The 14,894-nt window shown below is 37.0% G+C and overlaps 1 long non-coding RNA gene across 1 annotated transcript; it reads left to right on the top strand.

Annotated features, from left to right (window-relative positions):
• Positions 1 to 815: 815 nt before the first annotated feature.
• Positions 816 to 3,190, top strand: LOC149696392 (uncharacterized). Its single transcript, XR_016382410.1, has 2 exons — positions 816 to 1,579; positions 2,878 to 3,190. It is a non-coding gene; the product is annotated as an uncharacterized LOC149696392 (long non-coding RNA).
• The last annotated feature ends 11,704 nt before the right edge of the window (positions 3,191 to 14,894 follow it).

Here is a 14,894-nt window from a genome sequence, read left to right as displayed (position 1 = left end):
TTTATGACAATTCCGACTCGTTTACACTGAAAAAGTGAAGTTGTAACTTCAAAAAAAGCACAAACAAAATTAAAATCTCTAACAAATTATACGTAGAAACAAATAAAACTTTGCTATTCAAAGCCAGAATGTAACTTATAATCGATATTAAGACGACTGAATGAAGGGAGCCAAGTAAGTTATGGGTATTCAATTTGCTCTCATACGTAGAAAAACTATAAACAAATTCGTATATCACAAACAGAGAAACCTTGACACGGGGCGAGGCCTCCATTGGGGTATCCCGTCTCCCTCTCGCCAAGAAGCAACGCCAGACTGCCGGAGTTCACCCGAGTTCACTACACGCGGAGGGAGGCTAACCAACTCGCACTACCAACTCTGGAGGATAAATACCCCTATAGTTTCCTCGCCCCTGTGTTTTAGTTTCTCTGTTTGTAATAAACGAATATGTCTATTAGCAATAAATAAACGCGGCCCGTGATAATTTTCAATTAACTCCATTACGAGGAAACAACGCAACTAATTTTATATGAAAAGTCGACCTAAGGTTTAATAGTTTGTAACACAACATTATTTATTGACTGTTTACCGGGTATTTAAAAGCTAAACTATGTTTTTTTTTTCATTATTCATGATTAAGTTCAGAGAGTCTGAGTGCTTACGTCAGAGTTTTGTTCTTGTTTAAAAGCAAGCGCGATTAATTAACTAGTTTTGCTGTAATTATTACTCGAGAACAATGGAAAATCTCTCACCACCCACCTCTGTAGAGAGTTTGAAGCCATCAGTAGTAGCCCTCTAGTGACAAGAATTAGTATTACTATACAGGGTGTTTCTGAAAAGTCCATCACAAATTAAGGGGCGTGTTTATGGGACCAAACTGAGCGGAAAGTACCAAAGAACATGGGGTGTACAACATTTTGTTACGGAGATATGGCCTTCCAAACATTCGCCCCTAAAACAAGGAAATATCCAAAAATGAGGAGTAACACTTAAGACCGACTAACCAGCTTGTTTAAAATTACTAGACAATTTCAATAGCCTTTAATCGAACAATTGATTTCTACCTTTACTAATCAGAAGCGTATAAATGAGTAGAAGTATGCCTACGGTGGTAATGTAAAATTAATCCCAAGTGACATGATGTTTCAAGATCTTCCCAGCACCAAGTAAAATGGTTCTGATTGAAGGGACTTTTATTAGCACAGCGTAAACAACGTTATTTTCAGGAATTAGTCCAAATGTCCACGGGCGGCATTACAAAAACGAGGCAGTCTTTCGAATGATACTTGGACATGTTGTAAGATCCCTGGCTTGTTCCTGTTATCTCAAACCGTAAAAAGCTACGCAAATCTTCATCATCACGGACAACACTCTTGTACGTTAGGTATGACCTTGAGAAAACCTAAAAGGACATCTCGAATGTATTTGAAAAACCCATCTCCAATTAAGGGGCGTGTTGTTTGTTTCCAACAGAGTAAACTCGCCCAGAGAACAATTACAATGCAGAGCCACGTTTCGGCGTTAATGGCCCACAAAGGTGGTCCCAAACAAAAGAACAAACTTTAATTTGTTTCGTTCAGTAAGTATTTCATGTGTCATAGATAAAACGCCATGATTAATGCACAAAGAAAATGTTATTGACAAGTTTTCGGACCGCGATGCTGAAATGTGGTGGTGCACCATCGTGCATGAACCACATTCTGTTTATTAAACCTAAGGGTACGTCTTCGAGTAGTTCTGGTAAATCGTCCCGTAAGAACTACAAGTAAGCCACACCGTTTAACCTGGGCTCTAGGAAATATGGCCCAATTAAATTGTCACCCACAATACTACACCACACGTTTAAGCTGAATTGTACTTTGTGAATTCTAACACAAGTTGCGTGTGGTTTTTTCTTAATCAGCAAACCAATTGGCGGCTGCTTGTTTTTGGATCGTCCTCGAAAATAGTGAGAACTTCGCCTATTCTTAAAAAACAGAGCACTAAAACAGAGCACTATGTTTTTTAAGAAAGGAATAAAAGAGGTTTCACGTACATGTGTTTGTTTTATTAAACTCATAATTCAACGAAGTCTGTTACAATGCCTTTCTTCACAAATGCCGAATATGCGGATATGCACCTAATGTATGGACTAGCCGAGGGGAATGCCGCTGCAGCTGTACGCTTGTATCAGGAAAGATTTCCGCAGAGGCGACTACCAAATCGACTGACGTTCGAGGCTGTGGACAGACGTTTGAGGCAAGATGGACGAATCCAACCGGCTGGACCTCAACCTAGAGCGAGAGCCATCCCAGAGGCCGTAGAAGACGAAGTTCTCACCATTTTCGAGGACGAGCCTGAATCAAGTACCCGCCAAGTTGGTCGCCGATTAGGCGTAAACCACACGCTCGTGTGGAAAATCCTCAGAAGCCACCGGTTTCATCCTTTCCATGTTCAAAAAGTTCAAGGTTTGAATCCAGCGGACTACCCACGACGCACGGCGTTTTGTCAGTGGTTTCTGGCTAAAGTAAACGATATCGATTTCCCACGGGATTTGTTGGTTACTGACGAAGCTAACTTTTCACGGGATGGTATTATTAACTTACATAATAAACATCAATGGTCCCAGCTAAACCCCCACGCAACTTGCGTTAGAAGTCACCAAGTACAATTCAGTTTAAACGTGTGGTGTGGTATTGTGGGTGACAATTTAATTGGGCCATATTTCCTAGAGCCCAGGTTAAACGGTGTGGCTTACTTGCAGTTCTTACGGGACGATTTACCGGAACTACTCGAAGACGTACCCTTAGGTTTGGTAAACAGAATGTGGTGCACCACCACATTTCAGCATCGCGGTCCGAAATTATCTTAACGCGACCTTCCCTTTGCGGTGGTTAGGTCGAGGTGGACCTGTGGAGTGGCCTGCTCGATCACCCGATCTGAACCCTTGTGATTTCTTTCTTTGGGGCCACCTGAAAGACTTAGTTTATCAGACTGAAGTGCCCGATGTTGAAGAGCTACGTCGACGAATAATTCACGGCTGTCAAACAATTCGCGAAACTCCAGGCATTTTTCAACGTGTAAGGGAATCATTTGTAAGACGTGCTAATGTGTGCCTTAACGCGGGTGGTGAACACTTTGAACAATTTTTGTAACTAGTTGCAATTAAATGTTAAAACTTGTCAATAAATTCATTTTCTTCGTGCATTAATCATGGCGTTTTATCTATGACACATGAAACACTTACTGAACGAAACAAATTAAAGTTTGTTCTTTTGTTTGGGACCACCTTTGTGGGCCATTAACGCCGAAACGTGGCTCTGCATTGTAATTGTTTTCTGGGCGAGTTTACTCTGTTGGAAACAAACAACACGCCCCTTAATTGGAGATGGGTTTTTCAAATACATTCGAGATGTCCTTTTAGGTTTTCTCAAGGTCATACCTAACGTACAAGAGTGTTGTCCGTGATGATGAAGATTTGCGTAGCTTTTTACGGTTTGAGATAACAGGAACAAGCCAGGGATCTTCCAACATGTCCAAGTATCATTCGAAAGACTGCCTCGTTTTTGTAATGCCGCCCGTGGACATTTGGACTAATTCCTGAAAATAACGTTGTTTACGCTGTGCTAATAAAAGTCCCTTCAATCAGAACCATTTTACTTGGTGCTGGGAAGATCTTGAAACATCATGTCACTTGGGATTAATTTTACATTACCACCGTAGGCATACTTCTACTCATTTATACGCTTCTGATTAGTAAAGGTAGAAATCAAAGGCTATTGAAATTGTCTAGTAATTTTAAACAAGCTGGTTAGTCGGTCTTAAGTGTTACTCCTCATTTTTGGATATTTCCTTGTTTTAGGGGCGAATGTTTGGAAGGCCATATCTCCGTAACAAAATGTTGTACACCCCATGTTCTTTGGTACTTTCCGCTCAGTTTGGTCCCATAAACACGCCCCTTAATTTGTGATGGACTTTTCAGAAACACCCTGTATACATTATAAGATGACCACAAGTAATTTAGAATTTCGGGTTTTTTTTTCATTGTTTATAAAATAGCATTCCTATTATGAATAAAAGCAATCTAGTAATAAACTACAGTAACTTACTCATTAGGTTCATTTTAAAGTTAACCTACAGAACTTTTTCTTAATTAAATTACAGAATAATATTTATTAAACTAGTGTTGGTACTGGTAAATGTGAACGATTCCATTTTTCTTTAAAATTTTGTAGCTAATTTTTGGGCGGCTTAAATTTCTTTTAAAAGGGCTCAATTTGTAGATTGAATATCGAGAATTACGATAGAAATGGTATGAACATTGTAGAAATACGTGAATGAAAGATACGAACCTATATACACACCAACTCGGACTAATCAACTTAAGTTGATGCCAATATTAGGTGTTGCTTAATACAATACCATCGGGGAATAAGCTTTAGCAAGAGTTACAATAATCCCACGATAACAAACTTTTAACCATTAGATAGGTCACGTTTTTTGCTATAAAATTGATATTAATATCTGTGGTTTCGATTCGGAATTCGATTCAAAAATAGAGCTGGAAAAAACCAAGTAAAAATTGCAAACGTTTCAAGGTTAATTAGAATACTTTTTAAGCTATTTTACTAAAAAATAAAAAGTAAAAGTGGTGTAAGGAATCTACGTTCAGATAATATTAACTTTAAAATACATCATTGACCCAAAAAAGAATCAAATTTCGCGCCATTAGTAAATTTATCAATTTAGCGGTAAGAGGGCGGTAGCTACCACTACTTATTGGGCGGGAAAGCGAGAAAACGAGACAGCTGTTATGCGAGGTATCGAAATAAATAGGACTTCTCAACAAATTATTGAACATTTTGACTCGAGTATTGTTTTAACTATATTATCCTATTATCACTTATCACATCTGCGTAAACTTTAATCTAGGTGCATGAATTTAGGCCCTACCATGAATTTATTTATTAACATGAATATATATGTGTATCATTAGCCTTTCTTTCATGTTATTCAGGGATGGGAGGGACCTTTCAATTACATACGCGTTTAACGTCATCGCGGTAGCCAATCAAAATCGAGGCATCTGGAAGTTCAAACAGCAGACGACCAGCTTAACAAAATTGTATGAGGGATAAAATTTTCGGTTAGGTTTACCAAAATGCGTCAACTGAATATTAAAAATGATCGCCGATACGTGAATAAATATCTCAACACGATGTCCGAAAGTGATTTTGATCTTTGAAAGGAAATTATATAAAGTGCGAACAATGTTTTCCCTAATCTAAAACTGAAAACTGTTGGTAAAGTGCTAAGCCTTGGCCATAAAAAATGAAACGGTTGACAATTAACTAGCAACATCTGAAATGGTGAGAATTGATCATGCTGTTTTTTTCCAACTGTTGAAGGTAAAATTAATGCGGTAGTTGATCAATTGACAAGCATAATTAGCCTTTCGCATGACAAGAGCTTTAGCTTTAAAAACAAACCGCCGGAAATTTTCTGACGTCACGCAAACTAAGCCCCTCCCATCCCTGAATATGTAGTTTAACTAGTCAATGCAGATATATATTCATGTTAATAAATAAATTCATGGCCCTACGTAATGGTAGCTCCTTCAGGGTTGCCACGGAATTTTCAGAACCAAATTCCCTGACTTTTCCAGGTTTTCCCTGACCTTTTTCTCAGATTTTCCCTGACCTTTTAGGCCGAAAGTGTGAATGTTTACAGCACGTTTTAAGTGCTTATAATTAAATAAACTCTCTACATTAAGTTTTCCCATATATTTGTTGCACAAAACAAAAAAGAAACATTTTAACTATAAATAACAGTCTAAGAGAGCATTTACTTTACAAAAACAATTCTAGACATTTTTAAGGATTAATCTAGAGTTTTCTGTGTTGAGAGAGCATGAGGAGAAACTTTCATTACTCTTTCAATAAAGACTTATTCCCAGAAGTTTTACCCACTAAAATCAAATTCGCTGACTTTTCCCTGACTTTGCTGAAATTTTTAAAATGCCCTGACTTTTCCCTGACCTTTTCGGCCCATTTTTAAATTCCCAGACTGTTCCCTGACCTTTTCGGCCCATTTTTAAATTCCCAGACTTTTCCAGATTTTCCAGGTACTGTGGCAACCCTGTCGTTTCCCAGGGCCTTTTTTATTCCTCCCATTTGATTATCATTGTTGTTCACATTTGGGTCCAGTGTTCAGTCACTACCTCCTTTAGTATTTAGGGTCAGGGTGTTCACATTTGGGGTCCTCTAAGGGTATTGGGAAATAGGATATTGATATTGTGCAAAATTTAAGAGAGTTAAAAAGCTGAAAACAGCGAATTGTGTCTAAAGAATCATATTTCATATCCTGAAAGTTTCTGGTGTCTAACGTTAGCTCCACGGAAGTTATTCAAAGATTTGCAAAAAGTGTTCACAATTACCAGTACCAACCCTATAGTAACTTCCTCAATCGGTTAGTTTTAAACTTAACTAAACTACATAATTATTTGTAAAGTTATCATAAACAATAGTATCATGATAATATTAATTAAATTTAAGTACATTATTAATTAAATTAAAGTATATTATTAATTAAATTAAAGTATATTATTAATTAAATTAAAGTATATTATTAATTAAATTAAAGTATATTATTAATTAAATTAAAGTATAATATTAATTAAATTAAAGTATAATATTAATTAAATTAAAGTATAATATTAATTAATCTAAAGTAAATTCCTCAATTAACTTACATGAAACATCATTATTTATAATTATCATCAATCTCACTCGTGAATATATATTTATTTTAATCTTAATTAAAATACAGAATAATATATATTGAACTATTGTAACTTCTTCAATCGGTTAATTTTAAACTTAATTAAACTACATCATTATTTATAAAGTTATCATTAATCTCACTTGTAAACGTGGACTGCTCACTTAACTAAGCAGAGTAGCAGACGAGTTTTCAAGAGACGAGTCGATATCATTGGTTAACTCATGGTGAACTTTGCCTGCTAATTCGTTTCTCTCTACATTCAAGACTGATAAGGTTTTAGGAAAAGAACTGTAAGCTTCAGACGTGACTTTGAGGCCGACTTAACGTCATATTAACGTGGTAGTGGGCGATTATTTAATTTTTCTCTCTTAGCGCGAAACGCCGCAAACGCGCCTAGACTCGAGATGGATTTGTCTATCCCAGCATTTATGTTATGAAAGCAATGCGCTCTGTAAGAATTCGGTGGCGCAGCCCTAGCGTGCCGGGTTTCCGAACCGTAGCGTTAACGTTGGTACGTTCGAGTCCACTTAAGTTTTTCGGAAAAATTACTTACGATTAATACTGCATCACTCTACCTTTTTCCAACACAAATCCAGACGAAATACTTTAATATAATCTTCGTTTAACTAATTTTGATATGTTAATATGTATTAACCAGAGCAATCAGCTGGGCCAGTGGGTTCACAAGCGGGTATTGAATATTCGTCATGCTCAATATCCCCAATTTGAGGGAGAATTTCCTGAATAATACTTCCATCCCTTTTATTCTTTTCTACAACTGAGAATATGAAATGAATACAAACCGTCACACAGCATCTAGAAATATTATAGAAAATATTAAGTATAAACATGGAAATCAGCATGGTTCATGATTATGCTGTTTGGCTTCATTTTCAATATCCCTAATTTGAGGAAGAATATCCTCACAGAAACGATAACTTAGCGATTAGAGGGGTAGTGTCAATCCCGCGCGTTCTATGAGAGCATGAGACCTAAATACCCAATTAGTCTTGGTGTCATTGTACCTTTAACTAAAGCTTTGGATTTCTCATGATTCCGTTCGTGCATATAAAACAAATTCAAATTTGACAGTCTTTAGTTAGAGGGAAAACTTAACAACCAGCCTTTTGTTAAGCTATCATGCTCGTGAATAAAAAATTATTAAATTAAATAAACACTAATTTATTTAATGTTTGTTGGTCGGTATTTTTATCTTGCGAGACTGAAACGATACTTTATCACTTACGATAACTGCTTAAAATGTTTGAGAACTGGCCCCATGTAAACTGTTTCCTCAATCAGACCAGAAACCGGAATTTTTTTATTACCGTAGCCAATAATACTCTGCTCATTTTTCAAGAATTGGGATATTTCTTTAACTATAAAAACCCTATTATTATTATAGCCTGTAAATGGGAAGGAAAATTTGCATTACCTTCGGTTCAGGCCATGAATTCTTCTTCGCTTTCACATAAAATCTGGGGAAGCGTTTCTGGAATAGCGAAGTTATTTCTAAAAGCCGATAGTAAATAAATGCTTATAATCATAATACTACCTTTTTCACAATAGCAATTGGTGCAAAACCTTTTTGTACGTCCAACAGATGATCAGCAAAATAAAAATAAATTTTTGGATGGAAATCCGCGGGGCAATGTGTCTAAGGGTCCGAAGGAGCCCTTTAAGTTAGGTTAGGTTCAAATTTCCCACTTGCCTTTTTTTATTAACCATTCATTTGCGCCAAAAATTTCAACGCCATAATTTTTGTGCATAACAAAGCATGGTATTCCCGTTAGACCTTTTGATATGGAAGGAAGAGGAAGAATGAAAAGAGGCTACGCAATATTTGAAAGACAAAACAGGCAAGAGAAAACATTGCAAGGTAGAATATTGGTACTGTAATAGATCAGGGCAGTATCAATCTAATTCAAATGGCCAACGTCTAGCAAAATCAATGGGAAGCTCTAAAATAAACGGTAACTGTACAGCGATACTCGAAGTCTCAGTATCTACTTGCAATAGTACAGTTTCACTTGTTGGATGTAAGTCACATTATGGTCACGAAAATGACCTATGCCATTTAAGAATTTCGAAAAATGAAAAGCAAATAATCGCTGCTAAGTTTGGAGGAGTGTCTAAGAAAAAGGTCCTAGATGATATTCGTAACAGTAATATGGATGTCACTAAACGAAAACATATTGCACAAAAAAAGGATTTGAATAATATATGCAAATCTTATGGAATTAATACGTTCGAAAAACATCGAGAAGACCATATCAGTGTAGATGCTTACGTCCAGGAAGAGCTTCAAAAAGTGGCATTATACTTCTTTACAAAAAACAACACGGAAACCGAAATAATATTCCCGAATATGAAGTATTTGGTTTGGCGAAATCGGACTTTGTTTTAGCCATTATGACCAAATTTCAGAAGAAAATGTTTAGAGAATTTGGAGAAAATATTGTATGCTTGGATGCCAAACATGGGACAAATGGATATCATTTTAAACTGATAACAGTACTAGTAATTGACGAATTTAAAGAAGGCGTACCTGTCGCATTTCTAATTTCCAACAGAGAAGATGGCGAAATATTGAAGATTTTTTTTTTCGAAAATCAAGAAACACACTACTTCAATCATTCCAAAATACATCATGACGGATAAAGCCCCTCAATACAATAACAGTTGGATGAATGTATTTGGTGGTAATACTAAAAAACCTCTATGCAAATGGCACGTCTATCACGACATCAGGAAAAAATTATCACTAATTCCGTACAAAGAATTAGCCTCTCATTTGTTCAAAGGATTACCGCTACTTATAGACGAGTTAAGGTCCGTCCACACTATGGCTTTTTTCGCGTCGCAAGCTACGTAACGCTCGCGCGCGCGGTACGTCGCTTCGCTCGGATCGTTTACACTACAGAAATTCGCGCCAAAGCCCAGCTCGCAAGGCCTTGCAAACCTCGCGAAAATCTTTGGCGTGTCAAAGATTTTCGCAAGGATTGCAGCCTCGCAGCCAATCAAGAGGTCTCCTGGTTGGCGCAGACGCAGTGTATTCGAGATATTTTCACGAAAACAAATATGTCTCCGGTTAAAAGGCCTAATGTTTCTCGTAAACGAGTGGAAATCAACAACTATTTTTGTATTTATATTACTTAATCACCGGAAAAGAAAATGCACGAGAAGAAGAATATGGGTTCGCGAAGTTTTTGCAGAGAAAAAGAGTTGGTAATTAACATAATTTAATTCCAAAACTTCACTTATATAAAGACTAACCCCCTTCTCAGTTTTATTATTTATTAATGTCTGAAGTTAACCCGGATATAACATTCAGCCATTGAAGCTCTCGGATATGTTGCGAAGTTTGTCAAAACGAGGGCGTATACCTTAGCGAACTTCTATAGTGTAAACGATCCGAGCGAAGCGACGTACCGCGCGCGCGAGCGTTACGTAGCTTGCGACGCGAAAAAAAGCCATAGTGTGGACGGACCTTTAGATCAATCAAAATTTGAGAAGATACTTGCTACGAGCTTAAGAGAAATGGAAGAAAACGATAAAACCGAAACATTTGGGAACTATTTTGAAAAAGAATGGGTTTCTTGCAAGGAAGAATGGGCTTCGTGTTATCGAATTGGTTCCGAAATAAATACAAATATGTATTTAGAAGCGTTCCACAAGGTATTTAAATACAAGTTCCTTGATGGAAAGCAAAACAAGAGACTAGACCGATGTCTCGCAAACTTATTGGATTACGACCGAAGCCAAGCTCATCAAAGGTTCATCAAACTGACGAAAGGAAAGATTACAAAGAAATCGACGGAAGGTTTTAAGAGACACAATCACGCTATGAACCTACCAAAGACTCTGGTCAAAGAAACTGGAAGATCAATTTGGGAAGTGACGAGTGAAGAAAGCTTGAAAGATACGGAAAGCGACGCTTTTGATAATCTGAAGTACACGGTGACAAAAGATGACATCATCTGCAAATGCTTTTCTACTTGCAGCGTTTGCAAAATATGCGTGCACACTTTCTCTTGCACTTGCCCGGACGGTCAAATTAACACAAACATATGTAAACACATCCACCTTGTTAACATCATGCTGTCTGAAGTAGCCCCAATTTCAGAAAGTGAAGGAAGTTCCAGTGGAATCGTAGAGCCTACGTCAAGTGCAATAACAGGCGAACTACTTAGTGATACGTTGGTAGACGCAACCCGAAATGAAAGACAACAACCCACTGACAAGAATTTTCTAGTGAATCTTTTAGCCGAATCGAATAAAAAAGAGACTCTCGAAAAGGAAAAGGAAGATCTGATTGCAGATATAATGTCTCTATGTGGGGCTGTAAGAAATTGCCAGAACGATGATATCATAGAAACCGTGAGAAAACAGATAAAATCTACGAAGGCTCTCCTGGTAATAAATTTTTCAAGGTCTAAGGAAGCTTTGCGTTTTTCTGCAGTTTCAGAACTGCCTGGATCTACATCTTCATGCGAGAACACTGTCACGTCAAATAAACGTACACCACATAACAAGAATATTGAGAAACAAAATAGGTTCTTTTCCACTGTCAAGACGAGAAATAATGCCAATGTCAGATACTGTAGAGAAAGCATCTTTAATCAGTCATTTAACCCAAGATGGTCGAATTAAAGATGTGCATGATAAAAATGATCACTCTTATACCGCTTCTCCAATTTCTCGTGAAATTTTAGTTGAAAACCCAACGGAAAAACGAAAGAAAATGACCAAACTAGCAAGTAATTTTAGCATACAAAAGAAAAAAATATTGAAAGATTTCTGTCGTATTTCGTCGATAAAGACAAAGTTACGCAAGCAATTTCTGGGTCAGGAAAGATCCAAGAGGAAGAGATTGAAGCTGATCCTGAAAAAGTTTCGGACGATGTAATTAACGAAACTGAAGAAATTGTACAGTTCTCAAAATCTTATCTTACAAGCGACTCCGTAGTTGCGGTTGATCAAATCATTCAAATGAAACGTGAAAACTGGAAATGTGGATTGTGTCCCAAAATAAACTCTAATGTGAATATGGTTGAATGCGAATCCTGCAAAGTCTGGTACCATTGGGCGTGCGCTCTCTTTAAGGAAGCAGACATTGATAAAGCTTTTTTTTGTAAAAAATGCACCGGCAACTAAATAATTGTTTTTCAGTAAAAATTTAGTTTTCCAAGTCTTTGAAACTTTCGTAATGTTGTATGTTAAAATTGGGACCGTCCATATACTACGTGACGCGAAAAAAAGCATTTTCTGACCCCCCGTCCCCCTAGATCACGCTTCGTCACGCCTTTCTCAGACCCCTCCCCTAAAAACCACGTCACATTTCTTTAACCCCCCCCCTCCGCACTATGATTTGTCTTAATTTACAAATTTAATTTCATTAATTTCTTGAGTGATATGCCGCCCTCTCAGAAATATTTTGCTCGGCTGAAAATTCAAGTTCTCTTCCGTTTTAAGCTTTTTCCCTCTGATTGACCTTTAGAATTTTAATGTCTGGATGAGCTTTTTATAAGCTTCAAAAAAGTTCCATAAAGCTTAGTTAAAGGGGCACACTTTTTAGGTTTCGACACTGTCACCGAAAACAGACTTATCAAGCTTGAGATTTAGAAAATTTGCCAAAGAAACGAAACCATTTCAATCGGCAGGGGATTTGATTCATCCTCACAAATAATAGGGGCGAATAATCAGAGACATAAGAGTGTTTACGCTGTCTATTTTAAATGCGCTAATTAAATTGACTATAAAAAGGTGTAAATAGTAGATAATTGCTTAAATTTTCTACTATTTAAGCGATGATGGAATAACAATTTTGGTAAATTATTGTAACGGTGGACTATGGAATGTTGTCTTTCTTCTTCTATAACATAAGAGAGCCAATCGCCCTCTTACTGACTTCGTAACAAAATCAATGCTAAATGTGACGTCTCGCATCGAAGAACCCCTCCCTCCCCTTTGTCACGGACCGTCAAAAATTTAGAAACCTCCTCCCCCCATAAGAGTGTGACGTAGTTTATGGACGGTCCCCGAACACATAGTTGTTATGAGCCTACAGCATAGAAACGAAGAGCAATTAAAATCTAAAATAAGCCAACAGCATAGAAACGACGAGCAATTAAAATCCAAAATAAAACTATTATATTAAGTCTATTTTTTGAAATTTAGAAACTGAAAATGCAAACCTTGCAATCAACATCCAAATTCGACCTTCTTTGCCTAGATAAAGGCCCCAAAATTCCCTGCACAACTTCAACACTATATGTTTCTCAAGCCTGTATTAACGCCTAAAGTATATACCCGAGAGTTCAAAGGCGTTGGAGCGATCCCTAGTGACCCTCTACCTTCTTAAATCTCTTCTTCTATCAATATCGAACGTGAGATAAATTAACTCAATCCGTGCAAAATTGATCGCAGCCGTTTCTGCTACAATAAACAGACCTAAGTTGAAATGTTCTCTCTTGAAACGTCGTCTGCTCAAATGAGGCGGCTACCGAGTGCTGTGAATGGTCAAAATAGATAACGAAAGCCAATTCACCGGAGACTACCCTGTCGAATTTGATTTCCATATCTAAATCAGATTTCAATTGCGAATCAAACAAATTTGGTCGAAAAAAAGTTACAGAATTCGACTTTGGTATTTTTCGATCATTCATATCGAAATCAAACACGAGCAAAATCAAGGCTAGCACAGCCCTACCTTTTCCCGCAATGTCTCTTGTACAAAAGGTACCTAAGGCAATTGGTTTTTAGGCTTAACGTTTAAATGATGTTACGTCTTATTAATAATAAGTAGTAGTATTCAACAAGAAATATTTCTCTTCAATTTCTTAGCCTCGTGTGATATAACTTCAGTCATGGCATCTACACAAAAAGTTTGAAAGGGGAAAATTGATCGAAGAAGAAAAACCCAAAATCCACATCAAGAAATTCAGTGTTCGGTGAATGAAAGAGGATACTTTTAAAGGCTGGTTTAAAACTGTTGTTGGTAATCCATTGAAATGTTTTTATTGTTTGTAAAGTTATGCTTGGTTTTTAGAAAAGCGATCTTTTTCAACATGCTTTGGGTTATGAACACAAGTGCTGAATCAAAGACATGGAAAGTTATTTATGAAATATTTTCTCAAAGCAAGGTGAGAAGAACCAGTTGAATGAAAACATTAAACAAAATGAGAAAAAAGTTTCTTTGCTGACCATTATGTACCGTTGTTAACGACTAACCACTTAACACCGCTTTCAAAAGGAACTATTTTGATTCAACCAAATGCACTTGAAAAACTAAAAATGTCGTAGCCAAAATGAAACTGAAGAAACTATAAACTATCTTCATGAAGTGCCATACTCGATATTGGTGGTTGCGAGCACAGACATTTCATCATCAAAATTTATTTGTTTACTAGTCCATTACGCTTCACCGTCAACAGGAGAATGTGAACTGAATTACTTGAATTAATTCTCTTGTATGCCACGGAGTGCTCAGTCGAGAAGATTTATGTGCTTTTATATCAAAGTTTAACATCCCCATAGAAATTTTCTAAAGGCTGATTTACATGGTTTCTAAATTTCTGCTTGTGCGTGAACTTTTTGCTAGTGACAGAGCTCGAGATATTTTTATTTACGTTTTTACAAGCTCAAGCGCAAGCTTCAAGCATTTTGATTTACATGCTTTCAAAAATATATTTTAAGATATAACTTGAAATTGCTCAGATTTTCGTTAAGCCAGGAGTTCATAATAACCCACCTTCGGGGGGAGGAGTACGAAACTGGCCATAGAGATAATGCTAAAAATCGCGAAGAACAAGATTTTGTCGTTGCGGATTGAAAGGACTAGCCTGCTGAGGGACATACAACTTCACAGTAGATTGTAATGGTATCTATGCTCCTTGGTTTTGGTTCCAAAACTTCCGTTGGCTGGGATCTCCGTCGTTAAGAAAAATGGCGACTATGGTGGACGTAGAAACACGATGGAATTCTTATATTAAAGATACTGGGAATAAATTTGTCCAAACCTTTCTAATTTAACGCCGGAATTGTCACTCACACATATCACAAAACATTAATGACGATGGTTTCAATGTTTTGTAGAAAACTAGAAACCATCGAAAAACTTCTTAGCCAAG

Source organism: Phalangium opilio, unplaced genomic scaffold, assembly GCF_054372755.1.
Source record: "Phalangium opilio isolate 3A_F unplaced genomic scaffold, DU_Popi_V2 ptg000021l_1, whole genome shotgun sequence".
NCBI classification, from domain to species: domain Eukaryota; kingdom Metazoa; phylum Arthropoda; class Arachnida; order Opiliones; family Phalangiidae; genus Phalangium; species Phalangium opilio.
The sequence above is the reverse complement of the archived record's forward strand: the minus strand, read 5'-3'. Positions and strand labels throughout refer to the sequence as shown.